This window comes from Urtica dioica, chromosome 1, assembly GCF_054948205.1.
Source record: "Urtica dioica subsp. dioica isolate 48M chromosome 1, U.dioica_male_clone48M_v1_H2, whole genome shotgun sequence".
Classification (NCBI taxonomy): Eukaryota; Viridiplantae; Streptophyta; class Magnoliopsida; order Rosales; family Urticaceae; genus Urtica; species Urtica dioica.
Window position 1 is genome coordinate 24,672,094 of NC_142756.1, and position 25,834 is coordinate 24,697,927.

Here is a 25,834-nt window from a genome sequence, read left to right on the forward strand (position 1 = left end):
AGGAATTACGTGTAGAGTCGATACCAGGAGTTATCAGTTGACTCATGGACTCAGAACCCAAGTCGAGGAGTCATGTGTAGAGTCGACACGAGAATTTACCAGTCCACTCGTGGACTTGGAACCTAACTCAAGGACTGAACTCAACTCGAGGAGTCATGTGTAGATTCGGGCCGAGGAATTATCATTCGTCTCGTGGACACGTAACTCAACTTGAGGAGCGAACTCAACTCAAGGAATTACGTGTAGAGTCAATACGAGGACTTATCAGTCGACTCGTGGACTCGGAACTCAACCCGAGGAGTAATGTATAGAGTCGGCACGAGGAATTATCAGTCATCTCGTGGACTCGGAACTCAACTCGAGGAGTCATGTGTAGAGTCGGCACGATGAATTATCAAACGACTCGTGGACTCGGAACGTAAGTCGAGGAGTAAACTAAACTCGAGAAGTCATGTGTAGAGTCGGCACGAGGAATTGTCAGTTGACTCGTGGACTCGGATCTCAACTTGAGGAGTAAACTCAACTAAAGGAATTACCTGTAGAGTCAACACGAGGATTTATCAGTCGACTCGTGGACTCGGAACTCAACTCGAGGAGTGAACTCAATTCGAGGAGTAATATGTAGAGTCGACACTAGGAAATATCAGTTGACTCGTGGACTCGGAACACAACTCGAGGAGTGACCTCAACTCGAGGAGTCATGTGTAGAGTCGACACGAGGAATTATCAGTCGACTTGTGGACTCGGAAATCAACTCGAGGAGTGACCTCAACTCGAGGAATCATGTGTAGAATCGGCATGAGGAATTACCAGTCGACTTGTGGACTCGGAACTCAACTCGAGGAGTGAACTCTACTCGAGGAGTCATGTGTAGAGTCGGCAAGAGGAATTACCAGTCGACTCGTGGACTCAAAACTCAACTTGAGGAGTGAACTCAACTCAAGGAATTACGTGTAGAGTCGACACCAGGAGTTATCAGTTGACTCATGGACTCGTAACGCAACTCGAGGACTGAACTCAACTCGAGATGTAATATGTAGAGTCAACACGAGGAAATATCAGTCGACTCGTGGACTCGGAACTCAACTCGAGGAGTGACCTAAACTCGAGGAATCATGTGTAGAATCGGCATGAGGAATTACCAATCGACTTATGGACTCGGAACTCAACTCGAGGAGTCACGTGTAGAGTCGGCACGAGGAATTACCAGTCGACTCGTGGACTAAGAACTCAACTTGAGGAGTGAACTCAATTCAAGGAATTATGTGTAGATTCGACACGAGAAAATATCAGTCGACTCGTGGACTCGGAACTCAACTCGAGGAGTGACCTCAACTCGAGGAGTCATGTGTAGAGTCGGCACGAGGAATTATCAGTCGACTTGTGGACTCTGAACTTAACTCTAGGAGTGACCTCAACTCGAGGTGTCATGTGTAGAATCGGCACAAGGAATTACCAGTCGACTTGTGGACTCGGAACTCAACTCGAGGAGTCATGTGTAGAGTCGGCACGAGGAATTACCAGTCGACTCATGGACTCAGAACCCAACTCGAGGAGTCATGTGTAGAGTCGACACGAGAAATTACCAGTCGACTCGTGGACTCGGGACCCAACTCGAGGACTGAACTCAACTCGAGGAGTCATGTGTAGATTCGGGACGAGGAATTTGTTGGAATCGATCTAGGGTTTAAGAAAATAATTAACGCTTCGGTAAGCGGCGGAATTTTAAAAATTTTCTTTTACAAGTAAAAACAGTTTTTACTAACCTAGACAAGTGCAAGTACATGTAATTAAAAAACCAATATGAGCTAGAAGTTTACTAACCTTTCTTGAAGCTTGAACTTTGAAGAAGCTTTTCGAAAGTTTGCAACGCTCGTCTCCCCTCGCAGCACGTCTTTCTTTCTTTCCTCGGCACCTCGAGCAACCACGAAAGTTTCTATCACTAAATCACTCGAAAAGAAGGAATCAGTGAGTGGGCACTTTTAAACACTACGACTTAAGAACAAGTCTTGAAGTCGCAGAGCTAAACACTAGGTCGAGTGAGGACCTAGGTGCCAAGACAAGAAAAAATCGAAAATAAACTAGAGAGAGAGAGAGAGGATTTTCGGCCAACAATGTCTAGAGAGAGAGTCTCTCAATCTCTAACTTATGTTGAATGAATCAAATGAGAGGAATGAGGTGGGGTATTTATAGGAGAGGTCTCACCTTCAATAAGGTAGTTTCCTCATACCCCTTGCACGTCCAAATGAGCTTCTAGAAGCCTTTGGATTTGTTTCCTCATTTGCTTTCTGTCTTAGTTGGCCGAAAATGCACTTTCCTTCTAAAGGAAATTTGTTTCCTCTTTTTCTTTTGGCAAGTATCTTCATACATCAATGCACAAAATAAACTCTCTTTTTCTCTATGGGGCTGCACGAAATTTGGTCTCCCATTCACTTGGGTTGGACGGCCAAAAGCCTTCTAAAAAGGCTTTCTAGGTTTTTCTTTAATTGTTCATGACAATATAAGAAAAACCCATTAAGAATTTTCAAGTAAAATTCTATGAAATGAAATTAATTCACAAGGCCCAATAAACATGTTATGGCCGTGTGATATAATATGTCATCATATGACATTGTCAAAAAAAAATTTATTGACATTCATTTCATGCCATGTCCAAAAAGACAAAATTACCCTTTCGATAATTTTCGTTCTTGTTTTGACTTAGCTTCTAGTTTAACTATTCCTATCGATGTGATTCGTGACAGTGACCTCATGGACCCAAATGAACAAAGCTTGAGCTAAACACTTGGACTCAAAAGTTCACAAACCTTTTCCAAGTTTAGCTTAATGCCAACTGACTCCACTAAAGAGCTGACACTGAAAATCTCTCGGTTCAAATGAATTTGTTTTCTACTCAAGAATTCGTCCTAATTATAATGAGCGGATCCACTGAATATTATCTATGTTTACCCTTCATGAATGTCATCAGCTAGTCGGGATTTACTAAATTACCATTTTACCCTTCTAGCTGTTATTTCCTCAACTCCTTTGTCGCTTGTGAATAAGTTAGAAACAATGTATTGACGAGGAGCTAACAAGTCACATTGTTTCATCCAAAAGAGTCAGGACTCAATTTGGACACTGGCCAGTTCATTTATTCACACTCCAAGGAACAAAGCATGAGGTGACATGCATTGCATTTCAGCAATCTTGTACATGAATTCCATATCTATGAGAACTTCACAAAGTTACTCATGACATTCTCACAACTTAGTACTTCACCAATAGGCCCTGTTCGGAATGACATAGTGAGTCCGAACTCTGACTTTCTCAAATGAGAATACTAAGGTGTGAAATGACATGTCTCATTTCAGGATTAAGGTAAGCATGATGCAATTCATACATAGTGACTTCGAGACATAAGAGGTTAAATGGTTTGTTCTTATCTTGTCTCTAGAAGTGCACTGGTCAATTCAGTACCTTCAGAAGATACCTAGAAGAACAATAGAGTCTCCAACTCTCAATGCCTCATAACCAGACATCATAGATTCTCCTAACAATCATACTGAGGTCAATAGTCCTTTGACCCTAAGATTGCGAATATATCGTTTTAAGCAAACTACGAAGAGTTTGTTCATGCAAATCTACATTTGTCTCTTCGTAAGTTGTTAAGTTTGTTTATGGACTAAAAGACTAAGGTTTTATCATAAAGCTTCATACAAGGAAGATTGAATGAACGTTTCAACTTTATTAATGAACGAATAGGCAATTACAAGCAAGAGTCTTCATGAGACTTTATTACATCAAATGTACATAAATAGACACTACTACTCTTCTTGTGGGCACCATTGACAACAGAATTATCATTCGTCTCGTGGACTCGGAACTCAACTTGAGGAGTGAACTCAACTCAAGGAATTACGTGTAGAGTCGATACGAGGACTTATCAGTCGACTAGTGGACTCGGAACTCAACTCGAGGAGTGAACTAATCCCGTGGAGTAATGTATAGAGTCGGCACGAGGAATTATAAGTCGTCTCGTTGACTCGAAACTCAACTCAAGGAGTCATGTGTAGAGTCGGCACGAGGAATTATCTGTGGACTCGGATCTCAACTTGAGGAGTGAACTCAACTAAAGGAATTACCTGTAGAGTCAACTCGAGGACTTATCAGTCGACTCGTACGTGGACTCGGAACTCAACTCGAGGAGTGAACTCAACTAAAGGAGTAATGTGTAGAGTCGACATTAGGAAATATCAGTTGACTCGTGGACTCGGAACTCAACTCGAGGAGTGACCTCAACTCGAGGAGTCATGTGTAGAGTCGGCACGAGGAATTATCAGTCGAGTTGTGGACTCGGAACTCAACTCGAGGAGTGACCTCAACTCGAGGAATCATGTGTAGAATCGGCATGAGGAATTACCCGTTGACTTGTGGACTCGGAACTCAACTCGAGGAGTGAACTCATCCCGTGGAGTAATGTATAGAGTCGGCACGAGGAATTATCAGTTGTCTCGTGGACTCGGAACTCAACTTGAGGAGTCATGTGTAGAGTCGGCACGAGGAATTATCAGTCGACTCGTGGACTCGGATCTCAACTTGAGGAGTGAACTCAACTAAAGGAATTACCTGTAGAGTCAACACGAGGACTTATCAGTCGACTCGTGGACTCGGAACTCAACTCGAGGAGTGAACTCAACTCAAGGAGTAATGTGTAGAGTCGACATTAGGAAATATCAGTTGACTCGTGGACTCGGAACTCAACTCGAGGATTGACCTCAACTAGTGGAGTCATGTGTAGAGTCGGCAAAGAGTAATTATCAGTCGACTTGTGGACTCGGAACTCAACTTGAGGAGTGACCTCAACTCAACGAATCATATGTAGAATCGGCATGAGGAATTACCAGTCGACTTGTGTACTCGGATCTCAACTTGAGGAGTGAACTCTACTCGAGGAGTCATGTATAGAGTCGGCATTAGGAAATATCAGTTGACTCGTGGTCTCAGAACTCAACTCGAGGAGTGACCTCAACTCGAGGAATCATGTGTAGAATCAACATGAGGAATTACCCGTCGACTTATGGACTCGGAACTCAACTCGAGGAGTGACCTCAACTCGAGGAATCATGTGTAGAATCGGCATGAGGAATTACCAGTCGACTTGTGGACTCGGAACACAACTCGAGGAGTGAACTCATCCCGTAGAGTAATGTATAGAGTCGGCACGAAGAATTATCAGTTGTCTCGTAGACTCGCAACTCTACTCGAGGAGTAATGTGTAGAGTCGATACTAGGAAATATCAGTTGACTCGTGGACTCGGAACTCAACTCGAGGAGTAACCTCAACTCGAGGAGTCATGTGTAGAGTCGGCACGAGAAATTACCAGTCGACTTGTGGACTCGGAACTCAACTCGAGGAGTGACCTCAACTCGAGGAATCATGTGTAGAATCGGCATGAGGAATTACCAGTCGACTTGTGGACTCGGAACACAACTCGAGGAGTGAACTCATCCCGTGGAGTAATGTATAGAGTCGGCACGAAGAATTATCAGTTGTCTCGTAGACTCGCAACTCAACTCGAGGAGTCATGTGTAGAGTCGGCACGAGGAATTATCAGTCGACTCGTGGACTCGGATCTCAACTTGAGGAGTGAACTCAACTAAAGGAATTACCTGTAGAGTCAACACGAGGACTTATCAGTCGACTCGTGGACTCGGAACTCAACTCGAGGAGTGAACTCAACTTAAGGAGTAATGTGTAGAGTCGACATTAGGAAATAACAGTTGACTCGTGGACTCGGAACTCAACTCGAGGAGTGACCTCAACTCGAGGAGTCATGTGTAGAGTCGGCACGAGGAATTATCAGTCGAGTTGTGGTATCGGAACTCAACTCGAGGAGTGACCTCAACTCGAGGAATCATGTGTAGAATCGGCATGAGGAATTACCCGTCGACTTGTGGACTCGGAACTCAACTCGAGTAGTGAACTATACTCGAGGAGTCATGTGTAGAGTCGGCACGAGGAATTACCAGTCGACTCGTGGACTCACAAATCAACTTGAGGAGTGAACTCAACTCAAGGAATTACGTGTATGGTCTACACCAGGAGTTATCAGTCGACTCGTGGACTCGGAACGCAAATCGAGGACTGAACTCAACTCGAGGAGTAATGTATAGAGTCGACACGAGGAAATATCAGCCGACTCGTGGACTCGGAACCCAACTCGAGGAGTGACCTCAACTCGAGGAATCATGTGTAGAGTCGCCACGAGGAATTATCAGTCGACTTGTGGACTCGGAACTCAACTCGAGGAGTGACCTCAACTCGAGGAGTCATGTGTAGAATCGGCACAAGGAATTAACAGTCGACTTGTGGACTCGGAACTCAACTCGAGGAGTCATGTGTAGAGCCGGCACGAGGAATTACCAGTCGACTCGTGGACTTAGAACCAAACTCGAGGAGTCATGTGTAGAGTCGACACGAGAAATTACCAATCGACTCGTGGACTCGGAACCTAACTCGAGGACTGAACTCAACTCGAAGAGTCATGTGTAGATTCGGGACGAGGAATTATCATTAGTCTCGTGGACTCGTAACTCAACTTGAGGAGTGAACTCAACTCAAGGAATTACGTGTAGAGTAAATACGAGGACTTATCAGTCGACTCGTGGACTCGGAACTCAACTCGAGGAGTAATGTATAGAGTTGGCACGAGGAATTATCAGTCATCTCGTGGACTCGGAACTCAACTCGAGGAGTCATGTGTAGAGTCGGCACGATGAATTATCAATCGACTCGTGGACTCGGAACGTAAGTCGAGGAGTGAACTCAACTCGAGGAGTAATGTGTAGAGTCGACACTAGGAAATATCAGTTGACTCGTGGACTCGGAACTCAACTCGAGGAGTGACCTCAACTCGAGGAGTCATGTGTAGAGTCGGCACGAGAAATCATCAGTCGACTTGTGGACTCGGAACTCAACTCGAGGAGTGACCTCAACTCGAGGAATCATGTGTAGAATCGGCATGAGGAATTACCAGTCGACTTGTGGACTCGGAACACAACTCGAGGAGTGAACTCATCCCGTGGAGTAATGTATAGAGTCCGCACGAAGAATTATCAGTTGTCTCGTAGACTCGGAACTCAACTCGAGGAGTCATGTGTAGAGTCGGCACGAGGAATTATCAGTCGACTCGTGGACTCGGATCTCAACTTGAGGAGTGAACTCGACTAAAGGAATTACCTGTAGAGTCAACACGAGGACTTATCAGTCGACTCGTGGACTCGGAACTCAACTCGAGGAGTGAACTTAACTTAAGGAGTAATGTGTAGAGTCGACATTAGGAAATAACAGTTGACTCGTGGACTCGGAACTCAACTCGAGGAGTGACCTCAACTCGAGGAGTCATGTGTAGAGTCGGCACGAGGAATTATCAGTCGAGTTGTGGAATCGGAACTCAACTCGAGGAGTGACCTCAACTCGAGGAATCATGTGTAGAATCGGCATGAGGAATTACCCGTCGACTTGTGGACTCGGAACTCAACTCGAGGAGTGAACTCTACTCGAGGAGTCATGTGTAGAGTCGGCACGAGGAATTACCAGTCGACTCGTGGACTCACAACTCAACTTGAGGAGTGAACTCAACTCAAGGAATTACGTGTAGAGTCGACACCAGGAGTTATCAGTCGACTCGTGGACTCGGAACGTAACTCGAGGACTGAACTCAACTCGAGGAGTAATGTATAGACTCGACACGAGGAAATATCAGTCGACTCGTGGACTCGGAACTCAACTCGAGGAGTGACCTCAACTGGAGGAGTCATGTGTAGAGTCGGCACGAGGAATTATCAGTCGACTTGTGGACTCGGAACTCAATTTGAGGAGTGAACTCAACTCAAGGAGTAATGTGTAGAGTCGACATTAGGAAATATCAGTTGACTCGTGGACTCAGAACTCAACTCGAGGAGTGACCTCAACTCGAGGAATCATGTGTAGAATCGGCATGAGGAATTACCCGTCGACTTGTGGACTCGCAACACAACTCGAGGAGTGAACTCATCCCGTGGAGTAATGTATAGAGTCGGCACGAAGAATTATCAGTTGTCTCGTGGACTCGGAACTCAACTCGAGGAGTCATGTGTAGAGTCAGCACGAGGAATTATCAGTCGACTCGTGGACTCGGATCTCAACTTGAGGAGTGAACTCAACTAAAGGAATTACATGTAGAGTCAACACGACGACTTATCAGTCGACTCGTGGACTCGGAACTCAACTCGAGGAGTGAACTCAACTTAAGGAGTAATGTGTAGAGTCGACATTAGGAAATAACAGTTGACTCGTGGACTCGGAACTCAACTCGAGGAGTGACCTCAACTCGAGGAGTCATGTGTAGAGTCGGCACGAGGAATTATCAGTCGAGTTGTGGAATCGGAACTCAACTCGAGGAGTGACCTCAACTCGAGGAATCATGTGTAGAATCGGCATGAAGAATTACCCGTCGACTTGTGGACTCGGAACTCAACTCGAGGAGTGAACTCTACTCGATGAGTCATGTGTAGAGTCGGCACGAGGAATTACCAGTCGACTCGTGGACTCACAACTCAACTTGAGGAGTGAACTCAACTCAAGGAATTACGTGTATTGTCTACACCAGGAGTTATCAGTCGACTTGTGGACTCAAAACGCAACTCGAGGACTGAACTCAACTCGAGGAGTAATGTATAGAGTCGACACGAGGAAATATCAGTCGACTCATGGACTCGGTACTCAACTCGAGGAGTGACCTCAACTCGAGGAGTCATGTGTAGAGTCGGCACGAGGAATTATCAGTCGACTTGTGGACTCGGAACTCAACTCGAGGAGTGACCTCAACTCGAGGAGTCATGTGTAGAATCGGCACAAGGAATTACCAGTCGACTTGTGGACTCGGAACTCAACTCGAGGAGTCATGTGTAGAGCCGGCACGAGGAATTACCAGTCAACTCGTGGACTCAGAACCAAACTCTAGGAGTCATGTGTAGAGTCGACACGAGAAATTACCAGTCGACTCGTGGACTCGGAACCTAACTCGAGGACTGAACTCAACTCGAAGAGTCATGTGTAGATTCAGGACGAGGAATTATCATTCGTCTCGTGGACTCGTAACTCAACTTGAGGAGTGAACTCAACTCAAGGAATTACGTGTAGAGTCAATACGATGACTTATCAGTCGACTCGTGGACTCGGAACTCAACCCGAGGAGTAATGTATAGAGTTGGCACGAGGAATTATCAGTCATCTCGTGGACTCGGAACTCAACTCGAGGAGTCATGTGTAGAGTCGGCACGATGAATTATCAATCGACTCGTGGACTCGGAACGTAAGTCGAGGAGTGAACTCAACTCGAGGAGTAATGTGTAGAGTCAAAACTAGGAAATATCAGTTGACTCGTGGACTCGGAACTCAACTCGAGGAGTGACCTCAACTCGAGGAGTCATGTGTAGAGTCGGCACGAGGAATTATCAGTCGACTTGTGGACTCTGAACTCAACTCGAGGAGTGACCTCAACTCGAGGAATCATGTGTAGAATCGACATGAGGAATTACCAGTCGACTTGTGGACTCGGAACACAACTTGAGGACTGAACTCATCCCGTGGAGTAATGTATATAGTCGGCACGAAGAATTATCAGTTGTCTCGTGGACTCGGAACTCAACTCGAGGAGTCATGTGTAGAGTCGGCACGAGGAATTATCAGTCGACTCGTGGACTCGGATCTCAACTTGAGGAGTGAACTCAACTAAAGGAATTACCTGTAGAGTCAACACGAGGACTTATCAGTCGACTCGTGGACTCGGAACTGAACTCGAGGAGTGAACTCAACTTAAGGAGTAATGTGTAGAGTCGACATTAGGAAATAACAGTTGACTCGTGGACTCGGAAATCAACTCGAGGAGTGACCTCAACTCGAGGAGTCATGCGTAGAGTCGGCACGAGGAATTATCAGTCGAGTTGTGGAATCGGAACTCAACTCGAGGAGTGACCTCAACTCGAGGAATCATGTGTAGAATCGGCATGAAGAATTACCCGTCGACTTGTGGACTCGGAACTCAACTTGAGGAGTGAACTCTACTCGATGAGTCATGTGTAGAGTCGGCACGAGGAATTACCAGTCGACTCGTGGACTCACAACTCAACTTGAGGAGTGAACTCAACTCAAGGAATTACGTGTATGGTCTACACCAGGAGTTATCAGTCGACTCGTGGACTCAAAACGCAACTCGAGGACTGAACTCAACTCGAGGAGTGAACTCAACTCGAGGAGTAATGTGTAGAGTCGAAACTAGGAAATATCAGTTGACTCGTGGACTCGGAACTCAACTCGAGGAGTGAACTCAACTCAAGGAGTAATGTGTAGAGTCGACATTAGGAAATATCAGTTGACTCGTGGACTCAGAACTCAACTCGAGGAGTGACCTCAACTCGAGGAATCATGTGTAGAATCGGCATGAGGAATTACCCGTCGACTTGTGGACTCGCAACACAACTCGAGGAGTGAACTCATCCCGTGGAGTAATGTATAGAGTCGGCACGAAGAATTATCAGTTGTCTCGTGGACTCGGAACTCAACTCGAGGAGTCATGTGTAGAGTCGGCACGAGGAATTATCAGTCGACTCGTGGACTCGGATCTAAACTTGAGGAGTGAACTCAACTAAAGGAATTACATGTAGAGTCAACACGAGGACTTATCAGTCGACTCGTGGACTCGGAACTCAACTCGAGGAGTGAACTCAACTTAAGGAGTAATGTGTAGAGTCGACATTAGGAAATAACAGTTGACTCGTGGACTCGGAACTCAACTCGAGGAGTGACCTCAACTCGAGGAGTCATGTGTAGAGTCGGCACGAGGAATTATCAGTCGAGTTGTGGAATCGGAACTCAACTCGAGGAGTGACCTCAACTCGAGGAATCATGTGTAGAATCGGCATGAAGAATTACCCGTCGACTTGTGGACTCGGAACTCAACTCGAGGAGTGAACTCTACTTGATGAGTCATGTGTAGAGTCGGCACGAGGAATTACAAGTCGACTCGTGGAGTCACAACTCAACTTGAGGAGTGAACTCAACTCAAGGAATTACGTGTATGGTCTACACCAGGAGTTATCTGTCGACTCGTGGACTCAAAACGCAACTCGAGGACTGAACTCAACTCGAGGAGTAATGTATAGAGTCGACACGAGGAAATATCAGTCGACTCATGGACTCGGTACTCAACTCGAGGAGTGACCTCAACTCGAGGAGTCATGTGTAGAGTCGGCACGAGGAATTATCAGTCGACTTGTGGACTCGGAACTCAACTCGAGGAGTGACCTCAACTCGAGGAGTCATGTGTAGAATCGGCACAAGGAATTACCAGTCGACTTGTGGACTCGGAACTCTACTCGAGGAGTCATGTGTAGAGCCGGCACGAGGAATTACCAGTCGACTCGTGGACTCAGAACCAAACTCTAGGAGTCATGTGTAGAGTCGACACGAGAAATTACCAGTCGACTCGTGGACTCGGAACCTAACTCGAGGACTGAACTCAACTCGAAGAGTCATGTGTAGATTCGGGACGAGGAATTATCATTCGTCTCGTGGACTCGTAACTCAACTTGAGGAGTGAACTCAACTCAAGGAATTACGTGTAGAGTCAATACGATGACTTATCAGTCGACTCGTGGACTCGGAACTCAACACGAGGAGTAATGTATAGAGTTGGCACGAGGAATTATCAGTCATCTCGTGGACTCGGAACTCAACTCTAGGAGTCATGTGTAGAGTCGGCACGATGAATTATCAATCGACTCGTGGACTCGGAACGTAAGTCGAGGAGTGAACTCAACTCGAAGAGTAATGTGTAGAGTCGAAACTAGGAAATATCAGTTGACTCGTGGACTCAGAACTCAACTCGAGGAGTGACCTCAACTCGAGGAGTCATGTGTAGAGTCGGCACGAGGAATTATCAGTCGACTTGTGGACTCGGAACTCAACTCGAGGAGTGACCTCAACTCGAGGAATCATGTGTAGAATCGACATGAGGAATTACCAGTCGACTTGTGGACTCGGAACACAACTCGAGGACTGAACTCATCCCGTGGAGTAATGTATAGAGTCGGCACGAAGAATTATCATTTGTCTCGTGGACTCGGAACTCAACTCGAGGAGTCATGTGTAGAGTCGGCACGAGGAATTATCAGTCGACTCGTGGACTCGGATCTCAACTTGAGGAGTGAACTCAACTAAAGGAATTACCTCTAGAGTCAACACAAGGACTTATCAGTTGACTCGTGGACTCGGAACTCAACTCGAGGAGTGAGCTCAAATTAAGGAGTAATGTGTGGAGTCGACGTTAGGAAATAACAGTTGACTCGTGGACTCGGAACTCAACTCGAGGAGTGACCTCAACTCGAGGAGTCATGTGTAGAGTCGGCACGAGGAATAACCAGTCTACTCGTGGACTCAGAACCCAACTCGAGGAGTCATGTGTAGAGTCGACACGAGAAATTACCAGTCGACTCGTGGACTCGGGACCCAACTCGAGGACTGAACTCAACTCGAGGAATCATGTGTAGAGTCGGCACGAGGAATTATCTGTCGACTCGTGGACTCGGATCTCAACTTGAGGAGTGAAATCAACTAAAGGAATTACCTGTAGAGTCAACTCGAGGACTTATCAGTCGACTCGTACGTGGACTCGGAACTCAACTTAAGGAGTAATGTGTATAGTCGACATTAGGAAATTTCAGTTGACTCGTGGACTCGGAACTCAACTCGAGGAGTGACCTCAACTCGAGGAGTCATGTGTAGAGTCGGCACGAGGAATTATCAGTCGAGTTGTGGACTCGGAACTCAACTCGAGGAGTGACCTCAACTCGAGGAATCATGTGTAGAATCGGCACGAGGAATTACCCGTTGACTCGTGGACTCGGATCTCAACTTGAGGAGTGAACTCAACTAAAGGAATTACATGTAGAGTCAACACGAGGACTTATCAGTCGACTCGTGGACTCGGATCTCAACTCGAGGAGTGAACTCTACTCGAGGAGTCATGTATAGAGTCGGCATTAGGAAATATCAGTTGACTCGTGGTCTCAGAACTCAACTCGAGGAGTGACCTCAACTCGAGGAATCATGTGTAGAATCGGCATGAGGAATTACCCGTCGACTTGTGGACTCGCAACACAACTCGAGGAGTGAACTCATCTCGTGGAGTAATGTATAGAGTCGGCACGAAGAATTATCAGTTGTCTCGTGGACTCGGAACTCAACTCGAGGAGTCATGTGTAGAGTCGGCACGAGGAATTATCCGTCCACTCGTGGACTCGGATCTCAACTTGAGGAGTGAACTCAACTAAAGGAATTACATGTAGAGTCAACACGAGGACTTATCAGTCGACTCGTGGACTCGGAACTCAACTCGAGGAGTGAACTCAACTTAAGGAGTAATGTGTAGAGTCGACGTTAGGAAATAACAGTCGAGTCGTGGACTCGGAACTCAACTCGAGGAGTGACCTCAACTCGAGGAGTCATGTGTAGAGTCGGCACGAGGAATTATCAGTCGACTTGTGGACTCGGAACTCAATTTGAAGAGTGACCTCAACTCGAGGACTCATGTGTAGAATCGGCACAAGGAATTACCAATCGACTTGTGGACTCGGAAGTCAACTCGAGGAGTCATGTGTAGAGTCGGCACGAGGAATTACCAGTCTACTCGTGGACTCAGAACCCAACTCGAGGAGTCATGTGTAGAGTCGACATGAGAAATTACCAATCGACTCGTGGACTCGGAACCTAACTCGAGGACTGAACTCAACTCGAAGAGTCATGTGTAGATTCGGGACGAGGAATTATCATTCGTCTCGTGGACTCGTAACTCAACTTGAGGAGTGAACTCAACTCAAGGAATTACGTGTAGAGTCAATATGAGGACTTCTCAGTCGACTCGTGGACTCGGAACTCAACCCGAGGAGTAATGTATAAAGTCGGCACGAGGAATTATCAGTCATCTCGTGGACTCGGAACTCAACTCGAGGAGTCATGTGTAGAGTCAGCACGATGAATTATCAATCGACTCGTGGACTCGGATCTAAACTTGAGGAGTGAACTCAACTAAAGGAATTACATGTAGAGTCAACACGAGGACTTATCAGTCGACTCGTGGACTCGTAACTCAACTCGAGGAGTGAACTCAACTTAAGGAGTAATGTGTAGAGTCGACATTAGGAAATAACAGTTGACTCGTGGACTCGGAACTCAACTCGAGGAGTGACCTTAACTCGAGGAGTCATGTGTAGAGTCGGCACGAGGAATTATCAGTCGAGTTGTGGAATCGGAACTCAACTCGAGGAGTGACCTCAACTCGAGGAATCATGTGTAGAATCGGCATGAAGAATTACCCGTCGACTTGTGGACTCGGAACTCAACTCGAGGAGTGAACTCTACTCGATGAGTCATGTGTAGAGTCGGCACGAGGAATTACCAGTCGACTCGTGGACTCACAACTCAACTTGAGGAGTGAACTCAACTCAAGGAATTACATGTATGGTCTACACCAGGAGTTATCTGTCGACTCGTGGACTCAAAACGCAACTCGAGGACTGAACTCAACTCGAGGAGTAATGTATAGAGTCGACACGAGGAAATATCAGTCGACTCATGGACTCGGTACTCAACTCGAGGAGTGACCTCAACTCGAGGAGTCATGTGTAGAGTCGGCACGAGGAATTATCAGTCGACTTGTGGACTCGGAACTCAACTCGAGGAGTGACCTCAACTCGAGGAGTCATGTGTAGAATCGGCACAAGGAATTACCAGTCGACTTGTGGACTCGGAACTCAACTCGAGGAGTCATGTGTAGAGCCGGCACGAGGAATTACCAGTCGACTCGTGGACTCAGAACCAAACTCTAGGAGTCATGTGTAGAGTCGACACGAGAAATTACCAGTCGACTCGTGGACTCGGAACCTAACTCGAGGACTGAACTCAACTCGAAGAGTCATGTGTAGATTCGGGACGAGGAATTATCATTCGTCTCGTGGACTCGTAACTCAACTTGAGGAGTGAACTCAACTGAAGGAATTACGTGTAGAGTCAATACGATGACTTATCAGTCGACTCGTGGACTCGGAACTCAACCCGAGGAGTAATGTATAGAGTTGGCACGAGGAATTATCAGTCATCTCGTGGACTCGGAACTCAACTCGAGGAGTCATGTGTAGAGTCGGCACGATGAATTATCAATCGACTCGTGGACTCGGAACGTAAGTCGAGAGGAGTGAACTCAACTCGAAGAGTAATGTGTAGAGTCGAAACTAGGAAATATCAGTTGACTCGTGGACTCGGAACTCAACTCGAGGAGTGACCTCAACTCGAGGAGTCATGTGTAGAGTCGGCACGAGGAATTATCAGTCGACTTGTGGACTCGGAACTCAACTCGAGGAGTGACCTCAACTCGAGGAATCATGTGTAGAATCGACATGAGGAATTACCAGTCGACTTGTGGACTCGGAACACAACTCGAGGACTGAACTCATCCCGTGGAGTAATGTATAGAGTCGGCACGAAGAATTATCATTTGTCTCGTGGACTCGGAACTCAACTCGAGGAGTCATGTGTAGAGTCGGCACGAGGAATTATCAGTCGACTCGTGGACTCGGATCTCAACTTGAGGAGTGAACTCAACTAAAGGAATTACCTCTAGAGTCAACACAAGGACTTATCAGTTGACTCGTGGACTCGGAACTCAACTCGAGGAGTGAGCTCAAATTAAGGAGTAATGTGTAGAGTCGACATTAGGAAATAACAGTTGACTCGTGGACTCGGAACTCAACTCGAGGAGTGACCTCAACTCGAGGAGTCATGTGTAGAGTCGGCACGAGGAATAACCAGTCTACTCGTGGACTCAGAACCCAACTCGAGGAGTCATGTGTAGAGTCGACACGAGAAATTACCAGTCGACTCGTGGACTCGGGACCCAACTCGAGGACTGAACTCAACTCGAGGAATCATGTGTAGAGTCGGCACGAGGAATTATCTGTCGACTCGTGGACTCGGATCTCAACTTGAGGAGTGAAATCAACTAAATGAATTACCTGTAGAGTCAACTCGAGGACTTATCAGTCGACTCGTACGTGGACTCGGAACTCAACTCAGGGAGTAATGTGTAGAGTCGACATTAGGAAATATCAGTTGACTCGTGGACTCGGAACTCAACTCGAGGAGTGACCTCAACTCGAGGAGTCATGTGTAGAGTCGGCACGAGGAATTATCAGTCGAGTTGTGGACTCGGAACTCAACTCGAGGAGTGACCTCAACTCGAGGAATCATGTGTAGAATCGGCACGAGGAATTACCCGTTGACTCGTGGACTCGGATCTCAACTTGAGGAGTGAACTCAACTAAAGGAATTACATGTAGAGTCAACACGAGGACTTATCAGTCGACTCGTGGACTCGGATCTCAACTCGAGGAGTGAACTCTACTCGAGGAGTCATGTATAGAGTCGGCATTAGGAAATATCAGTTGACTCGTGGTCTCAGAACTCAACTCGAGGAGTGACCTCAACTCGAGGAATCATGTGTAGAATCGGCATGAGGAATTACCCGTCGACTTGTGGACTCGCAACACAACTCGAGGAGTGAACTCATCTCGTGGAGTAATGTATAGAGTCGGCACGAAGAATTATCAGTTGTCTCGTGGACTCGGAACTCAACTCGAGGAGTCATGTGTAGAGTCGGCACGAGGAATTATCCGTCGACTCGTGGACTCGGATCTCAACTTGAGGAGTGAACTCAGCTAAAGGAATTACATGTAGAGTCAACACGAGGACTTATCAGTCGACTCGTGGACTCGGAACTCAACTCGAGGAGTGAACTCAACTTAAGGAGTAATGTGTAGAGTCGACGTTAGGAAATAACAATCGAGTCGTGGACTCGGAACTCAACTCGAGGAGTGACCTCAACTCGAGGAGTCATGTGTAGAGTCGGCACGAGGAATTATCAGTCGACTTGTGGACTCGGAACTCAATTTGAAGAGTGACCTCAACTCGAGGAGTCATGTGTAGAATCGGCACAAGGAATTACCAGTCGACTTGTGGACTCGGAAGTCAACTCGAGGAGTCATGTGTAGAGTCGGCACGAGGAATTACCAGTCTACTCGTGGACTCAGAACCCAACTCGAGGAGTCATGTGTAGAGTCGACATGAGAAATTACCAATCGACTCGTGGACTCGGAACCTAACTCGAGGACTGAACACAACTCGAAGAGTCATGTGTAGATTCGGGACGAGGAATTATCATTCGTCTCGTGGACTCGTAACTCAACTTGAGGAGTGAACTCAACTCAAGGAATTACGTGTAGAGTCAATATGAGGACTTCTCAGTCGACTCGTGGACTCGGAACTCAACCCGAGGAGTAATGTATAAAGTCGGCACGAGGAATTATCAGTCATCTCGTGGACTCGGAACTCAACTCGAGGAGTCATGTGTAGAGTCAGCACGATGAATTATCAATCGACTCGTGGACTCGGAACGTAAGTCGAGGAGTGAACTCAACTCGAGGAGTCATGTGTAGAGTCGGCATGAGGAATTACCCGTCGACTTGTGGACTCGGAACACAACTCGAGTAGTGAACTCATCCCGTGGAGTAATGTATAGAGTCGGCACGAAGAATTATTAGTTGTCTCGTGGACTCGGAACTCAACTCGAGGAGTCATGTGTAGAGTCGGCACGAGGAATTATCAGTCGACTCGTGGACTCGGATCTCAACTTGAGGAGTGAACTCAACTAAAGGAATTACATGTAGAGTCAACACGAGGACTTATCAGTTGACTCGTGGACTCGGAACTCAACTCGAGGAGTGAACTCAACTTAAGAAGTAATGTGTAGAGTCGACATTAGGAAATAACAGTTGACTCGTGGACTCGGAACTCAACTCGAGGAGTGACCTCAACTCGAGGAGTCATGTGTAGAGTCGGCACGAGGAATTATCAGTCGAATTGTGGACTCGGAACTCAACTCGAGGAGTGACCTCAACTCGAGGAATCATGTGTAGAATCGGCATGAGGAATTACCCGTCGACTTGTGGACTCGGAACTCAACTCGAGGAGTGAACTCTACTCGAGGAGTCATGTGTAGAGTCGGCACGAGGAATTATCAGTCGACTTGTGGACTCGGAACTCAATTTGAGGAGTGACCTCAACTCGAGGAGTCATGTGTAGAATCGGCACAAGGAATTACCAGTCGACTTGTGAACTCGGAACTCAACTCGAGGAGTCGTGTGTAGAGTCGGCACGAGGAATTATCAGTCGAGTTGTGGACTCGGAACTCAACTCGAGGAGTGACCTCAACTCGACGAATCATGTGTAGAATCGGCATGAGGAATTACCCGTCGACTTGTGGAGTCGGAACACAACTCGAGGAGTGAACTCTACTCGAGGAGTCATGTGTAGAGTCGGCACGAGGAATTACCAGTCGACTCGTGGACTCACAACTCAACTTGAGGAGTGAACTCAACTCAAGGAATTACGTGTAGAGTCGACACCAGGAGTTATCAGTCGACTCGTGGACTCGGAACGCAACTCGAGGACTGAACTCAACTCGAGGAGTAATGTATAGAGTCGACACGAGGAAATATCAGTCGACTCGTGGACTCGGAACTCAACTCGAGGAGTGACCTCAACTTGAGGAGTCATGTGTAGAGTCGGCACGAGGAATTATCAGTCGACTTGTGGACTCGGAACTCAATTTGAGGAGTGACCTCAACTCGAGTAGTCATGTGTAGAATCGGCACAAGGAATTACCAGTCGACTTGTGGACTCGGAACTCAACTCGAGGAGTCATGTGTAGAGTCGGCACGAGGAATTACCAGTGTACTCGTGGACTCAGAACCCAACTCGAGGAGTCATGTGTAGAGTCGACATGAGAAATTACCAATCGACTCGTGGACTCGGAACCTAACTCGAGGACTGAACTCAACTCGAAGAGTCATGTTGTCACGACCCGCGAGCCTTAGCTCGCCCGCGAGCCGCGGCAGATTTCTCCGTATCTTACTTGACATAAATAAAATTCATAAAAACTTTGGTGGAAGCGCTTCCAGAAAACATTTTCTAGAAAAACTTATAAAATATTTACATAAACGTCTCAAAAATATGGGCGAATTTTTCGTTTTTCTTAAAACATACTATTTAAAACTTTACAAACAAAAGACTCGTCTTTTAAAAACAAAATAGACTCATTCGCCCTTGACTTAGCCACAGGTCGGCAGCCGTACATACACACGCCTACTTACTTACCGGTTTCGCTGATGCTCTGCTCAGTCTTCTTTGGCCTTTCCTTTATCTACAATATCAAGATAATAACTGTGAGTCGAAAGACTCAGTAAGCGGATATCTACATATCTAATGCACAATGCACATAACACATAAACAATACATAACATGAGATCATATCTTTTCATAACTTGCGGAAGTATCGGCTTAGGTCCCGATAAATCCACCTTACTTGAGAATCAATCGGCTTAGGTCCCGACAGATTCATCTTACTTAAGAACCAATCGGCTTAGGTCCCGATAGATTCATCTGCTTAGGAATCACTCAGCTTAGGTCCCGAGAGATCCCCCTTACTTAAGAATTCACCAGCTTAGGTCCCGGTGATTCACATCATAAACATACTTGCTTTAATCATAACTATGGAATTACCAGCTTAGGTCCCGGTAACTCCTCTTACTTGAGAATATGCCAGCTTAGGTCCCGGCAATTCCCATCATACAATACATTTCCTGCTCGGGATCCCTTAATGATATCCGCACGACACATGTCTTATTGGCGCCAGACAGGAGGGTGCACAGTCTCCTGCCTAATCCCCATGTGGTACCAGCACGAAGCATAATAGGTACCTGCTAACAAGGGGTATATGTCGGAGGCGGTACCATTCTATGTTTTCTCTTTAATTAACTTAACATGAGAGACTGCTTAATTCAGGTTTAATCCCGATCTTACCATATATTCTTTTCGCTTATTAACTCGTGACTTATAAGATCTTGAGATGCGACTCCCAAAGATCCTATCATAATATTCTCGCTTTTGAATACGAGTCTTAACTTCAGTCTCTCATAATCCAGTTCACTAGGACTGGATCTCTGGAAGGTGGCTAACTAAACACATAGCAAAGGCTCGGGTTCCTAGTTACCTCTAGCCATTTTTGTTAGCCGGACTAATTCCGTTTCCCAATTCGTTAGTGGCTTAAAGCCCTTAATCTTGATAGTGAATTGTCTTTTGGTTTATCTTACTCTTGCTTACTAGAAAGCATATAGAAAATGCACGTACAATATATGTATATATATAAAGATATATATAATATTTCTTGATATCGTAGGTGCCTATAATCCACTTACCTGGATAACGATTCTTTCGAATCCTGAGATCTTCTCTTCCAAATAAAAGGGTTCTTCTTAACTTCACGTATAACCCAGTCCTCGTAAGCTTCTCCTGCTAATCCTTATAGCAATCTGGACGTATCTATGGAAGAGAAAGATCGAACATCGAGCATACTCAGTATCTCGTCCATTGATCTACTAACGTACACACTTCTACTAAAAGAAAGCTCATAAGGAATGCATTCAAAACGTCCTCCTAGTGACAGAACAGAGAATACATGACAGAACAAACATCAGGGAAAACATGACAGAACAGAGACGGGAAAGAATCGACGCCTAAGAACAAGGCCTTAACAACTTCCGTGATCTAGGCTAAGAAACGCCCCGCTATTCGACCACCTATTCTTTTGACGGGACAAAGCCCATTGCTTAGGATAGGTTCCCGAAGGTCGAAACTAAAAGAAAAGAACGTATAAAGAAACTCTTACTAACAATCTATAGAATACGTAAGTTATATGAAAATAACTCAAACCGACACTTCTCAAATGTGGTTTAGAAAATATTTTATGACTTGTCTCTTTTTATTGACAAGTTATAATGTTTGAGAACGTAAATAAAACATTTCTCGTTGATATTCTTTTTCCAAATTAAAAGAGTCGAGCTTATAGTCGAACTCGATTTTTAATACATAATTAAGATAAATATACTAAATAATTACGTAAATAATCAACGAGTTTAATAATGATATATTAATTATTTTTTTTTCTTAACGACTTACATAAAACGAGCTCGATTATAAAACATACATATTGATATTATATCGCAACTCTCATAATCTAGAACGACCCAACAAAAATAATTATAGGTTCGCACTAGCACGAGTCGAGACTCGGGAAATTTCTCGACTTTCTAACACTAAACCGAGACTTCGCGAGTCTCCGAACGAAACCCGACAGCCGTGAACAGCCCCCCGAGAGCCGCCACAAAGTCGCTGCCGTTCCCGACCCAACAGCTCGTCCCAACCGAGCCGATGAACCTCGCTGACCAGCCCCGCTCCGTCGTCACTCGCGCAACAGCTCCGCCAACCTTCGGACAGCCTCTTCGCCATCCCGAGCCGCTGCCCCGAGACCTGTTCAGCCCACCTAAAACGAGCCTAGACTCTCAACATATATAACTCACACGCACACCAACGAAACAACCGTTAACTCCTATTCTCAACTAGAAAAAACAAAATCAATTCAAATCCAACATCACACGGCCAAAACAGACCCACACCAAACCAGATTAGCGATCAACACATCCACACACGCACGGCCAGCCCTAAACCAGAGAATTCCATACTAAAATGGGGCTTGACTAAGCAAATATTCAAATATCGAATCCAAACCAAGAGATAACCCGGAAACAACACTAATCCATGCCATGATTACACAAAAACACTCAGAGAGAAAAGCCCCAAATTCCAAAATTCAACCCCTAGAATCCGGATTCCAAAATTAGGGGAACCAAAAATCTAACCTTAATTCCGTGAAATCTCTTCTCTCCGGTGCTCGTTCCTTCTGTTTCCGGCGATTTCTCTCGGTCCGGTGTCCTCGGCGTGCTCGCGGCGGCGCTGGTTCCTTCTCGGCCGCGCGTGGGTTGCGCTCGGGCTCGGTGGCTGGCTGGATGGCGCGCGCACAGGCTGGTGCTGGTAGTCGCGCGTCCTCTCCTTCTCAGTCTCGCTCTCTCGCTCTCTTCTCTCTTTCTCGGCCTTTCTCTTCCCCGAGCTCTCTCTCTCTCCCGCTCAGTTTTCTTCTGCTTCTTCTTTTCTCTTCTTTTCCTTTCTTTTTTATTTCTGGTTTGCCGACTCTTTTCTTCTTCACTCGGCCAAGTGATACTTATCACTTTGTGAAGAAGATGAGTCATAGATGACGTGGCAAGCTAGGAAGAAAACATCTTATTTACAATCCAAACTCTTTTCCTTGTTTTCTTTCAAATGGGTCCCTTAAAATTGTTACAACCACGTCCTTTCATACAATCATTTAATTAAATCCATCACCGAACGGATTATAATTATATGATTTGAATCGAGAATTTTCTCGTTCGTTCTCGAATAATTTAAATATATTTAAGGTTTCTCGGAATTAATTCTCGTCCTTAAGAATTTATTTCTTAATTTAATTTCCGGAATGTTTCCTCGGAATTAATTTACTAATCGAGATAAACTCGATAATTCCTTTGTTTATTCCGAGATTTCCATAACCTTAATATATTTAAAATTAATTCGATAAATCCATTGGAGTATAATTCACTCGAGAATTTAGTTGTAACAACGGAAACTCGCTTATTACTTCCAAATCTCCAAATACGAGTGACGCAGAACCTTGTCCTTACACATGTGTAGATTCGGGACGAGGAATTATCATTCGTCTCGTGGACTCGTAACTCAACTTGAGGAGTGAACTCAACTCAAGGAATTACGTGTAGAGTCAATATGAGGACTTCTCAGTCGACTCGTGGACTCGGAACTCAACCCGAGGAGTAATGTATAAAGTCGGCACGAGGAATTATCAGTCATCTCATGGACTCGGAACTCAACTCGAGGAGTCATGTGTAGAGTCAGCACGATGAATTATCAATCGACTCGTGGACTCGGAACGTAAGTCGAGGAGTGAACTCAACTCGAGGAGTCATGTGTAGAGTCGGCATGAGGAATTACCCGTCGACTTGTGGACTCGGAACACAACTCGAGTAGTGAACTCATCCCGTGGAGTAATGTATAGAGTCGGCACGAAGAATTATTAGTTGTCTCGTGGACTCGGAACTCAACTCGAGGAGTCATGTGTAGAGTCGGCACGAGGAATTATCAGTCGACTCGTGGACTCGGATCTCAACTTGAGGAGTGAACTCAACTAAAGGAATTACATGTAGAGTCAACACGAGGACTTATCAGTTGACTCGTGGACTCGGAACTCAACTCGAGGAGTGAACTCAACTTAAGAAGTAATGTGTAGAGTCGACATTAGGAAATAACAGTTGACTCGTGGACTCGGAACTCAACTCGAGGAGTGACCTCAACTCGAGGAGTCATGTGTAGAGTCGGCACGAGGAATTATCAGTCGAATTGTGGACTCGGAACTCAACTCGAGGAGTGACCTCAACTCGAGGAATCATGTGTAGAATCGGCATGAGGAATTACCCGTCGACTTGTGGACTCGGAACTCAACTCGAGGAGTGAACTCTACTCGAGGAGTCATGTGTAGAGTCGGCACGAGGAATTATCAGTCGACTTGTGGACTCGGAACTCAATTTGAGGAGTTACCTCAACTCGAGTAGTCATGTGTAGAATCGGCACAAGGAATTACCAGTCGACTTGTGGACTCGGAACTCAACTCGAGGAGTCATGTGTAGAGTCGGCACGAGGAATTACCAGTCGACTCGTGGACTCAGAACCCAACTCGAGGAGTCATCTGTAGAGTTGACACGAAAAATTACCAATCGACTCGTGGAGTCAGAACCTAACTCGAGGACTGAACTCAACTCGAAGAGTCATGTGTAGATTCGGGACGAGGAATTATCATTCGTCTCGTGGACTCGTAACTCAACTTGAGGAGTGAACTCAACTCAAGGAATTACGTGTAGAGTCAATACGACGACTTATCAGTCGACTCGTGGACTCGGAACTCAACCCGAGGAGTAATGTATAGAGTCGGCACGAGGAATTATCAGTCATCTCGTGGACTCGGAACTCAACTCGAGGAGTCATGTGTAGATTCGGCACGATGAATTATCAATCGACTCGTGGACTCGGAACGTAAGTCGAGGAGTGAACTCAACTCGAGGAGTCATGTGTAGAGTCGGCATGAGGAATTACCCATCGACTTGTGGACTCGAAACACAACTCGAGTAGTGAACTCATCCCGTGGAGTAATGTATAGAGTCGGCACGAAGAATTATTAGTTGTCTCCTGGACTCGGAACTCAACTCGAGGAGTTATGTGTAGAGTCGGCACGAGGAATTATAAGTCGACTTGTGGACTCGGAACTCAATTTGAGGAGTGACCTCAACTCGAGGAGTCATGTGTAGAATCGGCACAAGGAATTACCAGTCGACTTGTGAACTCGGAACTCATCTCGAGGAGTCATGTGTAGATTCGGCACGAGGAATTATCAGTCGAGTTGTGGACTCGGAACTCAACTCGAAGAGTGACCTCAACTCGACGAATCATGTGTAGAATCAGCATGAGGAATTACCCGTCGACTTGTGGACTCGGAACTCAACTCAAGGAGTGAACTCTACTCGAGGAGTCATGTGTAGAGTCGGCACGAGGAATTATCAGTCGACTTGTGGACTTGGAACTGAATTTGAGGAGTGACCTCAACTCGAGGAGTCATGTGTAGAATCGGCACAAGGAATTACCAGTCTACTTGTGAACTCGGAACTCAACTCGAGGAGTCATGTGTAGAGTCGGCACGAGGAATTATCAGTCGAGTTGTGGACTCGGAACTCAACTCGAGGAGTGACCTCAACTCGACGAATCATGTGTAGAATCGGCATGAGGAATTACCCGTCGACTTGTGGACTCGGAACTCAACTCGAGGAGTGAACTCTACTCGAGGAGTCATGTGTAGAGTCGGCACGAGGAATTACCAGCCGACTCGTGGACTCACAACTCAACTTGAGGAGTGAATTCAACTCAAGGAATTACGTGTAGAGTCGACACCAGGAGTTATCAGTCGACTCGTGGACTCGGAACGCAACTCGAGGACTGAACTCAACTCGAGGAGTAATGTATAGAGTCGACACTAAGAAATAACATTCGACTCGTGGACTCGGAACTCAACTCGAGGAGTGACCTCAACTCGAGGAGTCATGTGTAGATTCGGCACGAGGAATTATCAGTCGACTTGTGGACTCGGAACTCAATTTGAGGAGCGACCTCAACTCGAGGAGTCATGTGTAGAATCGGCACAAGGAATTACCAGTCGACTTGTGGACTCGGAACTCAACTCGAGGAGTCATGTGTAGAGTCGGCACGAGGAATTACCAGTCGACTCGTGGACTCAGAACCCAACTCGAGGAGTCATCTGTAGAGTTGACACGAGAAATTACCAATCGACTCGTGGAGTCGGAACCTAACTCGAGGACTGAACTCAACTCGAAGAGTCATGTGTAGATTCGGGACGAGGAATTATCATTCGTCTCGTGGACTCGTAACTCAACTTGAGGAGTGAACTCAACTCAAGGAATTACGTGTAGAGTCAATACGAGGACTTATCAGTCGACTCGTGGACTCGGAACTCAACCCGAGGAGTAATGTATAGAGTCGGCACGAGGAATTATCAGTCATCTCGTGGACTCGGAACTCAACCCGAGGAGTAATGTATAGAGTCGGCACGAGGAATTATCAGTCATCTCGTGGACTCGGAACTCAACTCGAGGAGTCATGTGTAGATTCGGCACGATGAATTATCAATCGACT

General features: G+C 46.0%; 1 long non-coding RNA gene across 1 annotated transcript; it reads right to left on the reverse strand.

Annotated features, from left to right (window-relative positions):
• Nucleotides 1–20,833: 20,833 nt before the first annotated feature.
• Nucleotides 20,834–22,216, reverse strand: LOC149407827 (uncharacterized). The gene is made up of 2 exons (XR_016297179.1): nucleotides 21,892–22,216; nucleotides 20,834–21,526 (listed from the first exon to the last, which is right to left on the reverse strand). It is a non-coding gene; the product is annotated as an uncharacterized LOC149407827 (long non-coding RNA).
• Nucleotides 22,217–25,834: the final 3,618 nt, after the last annotated feature.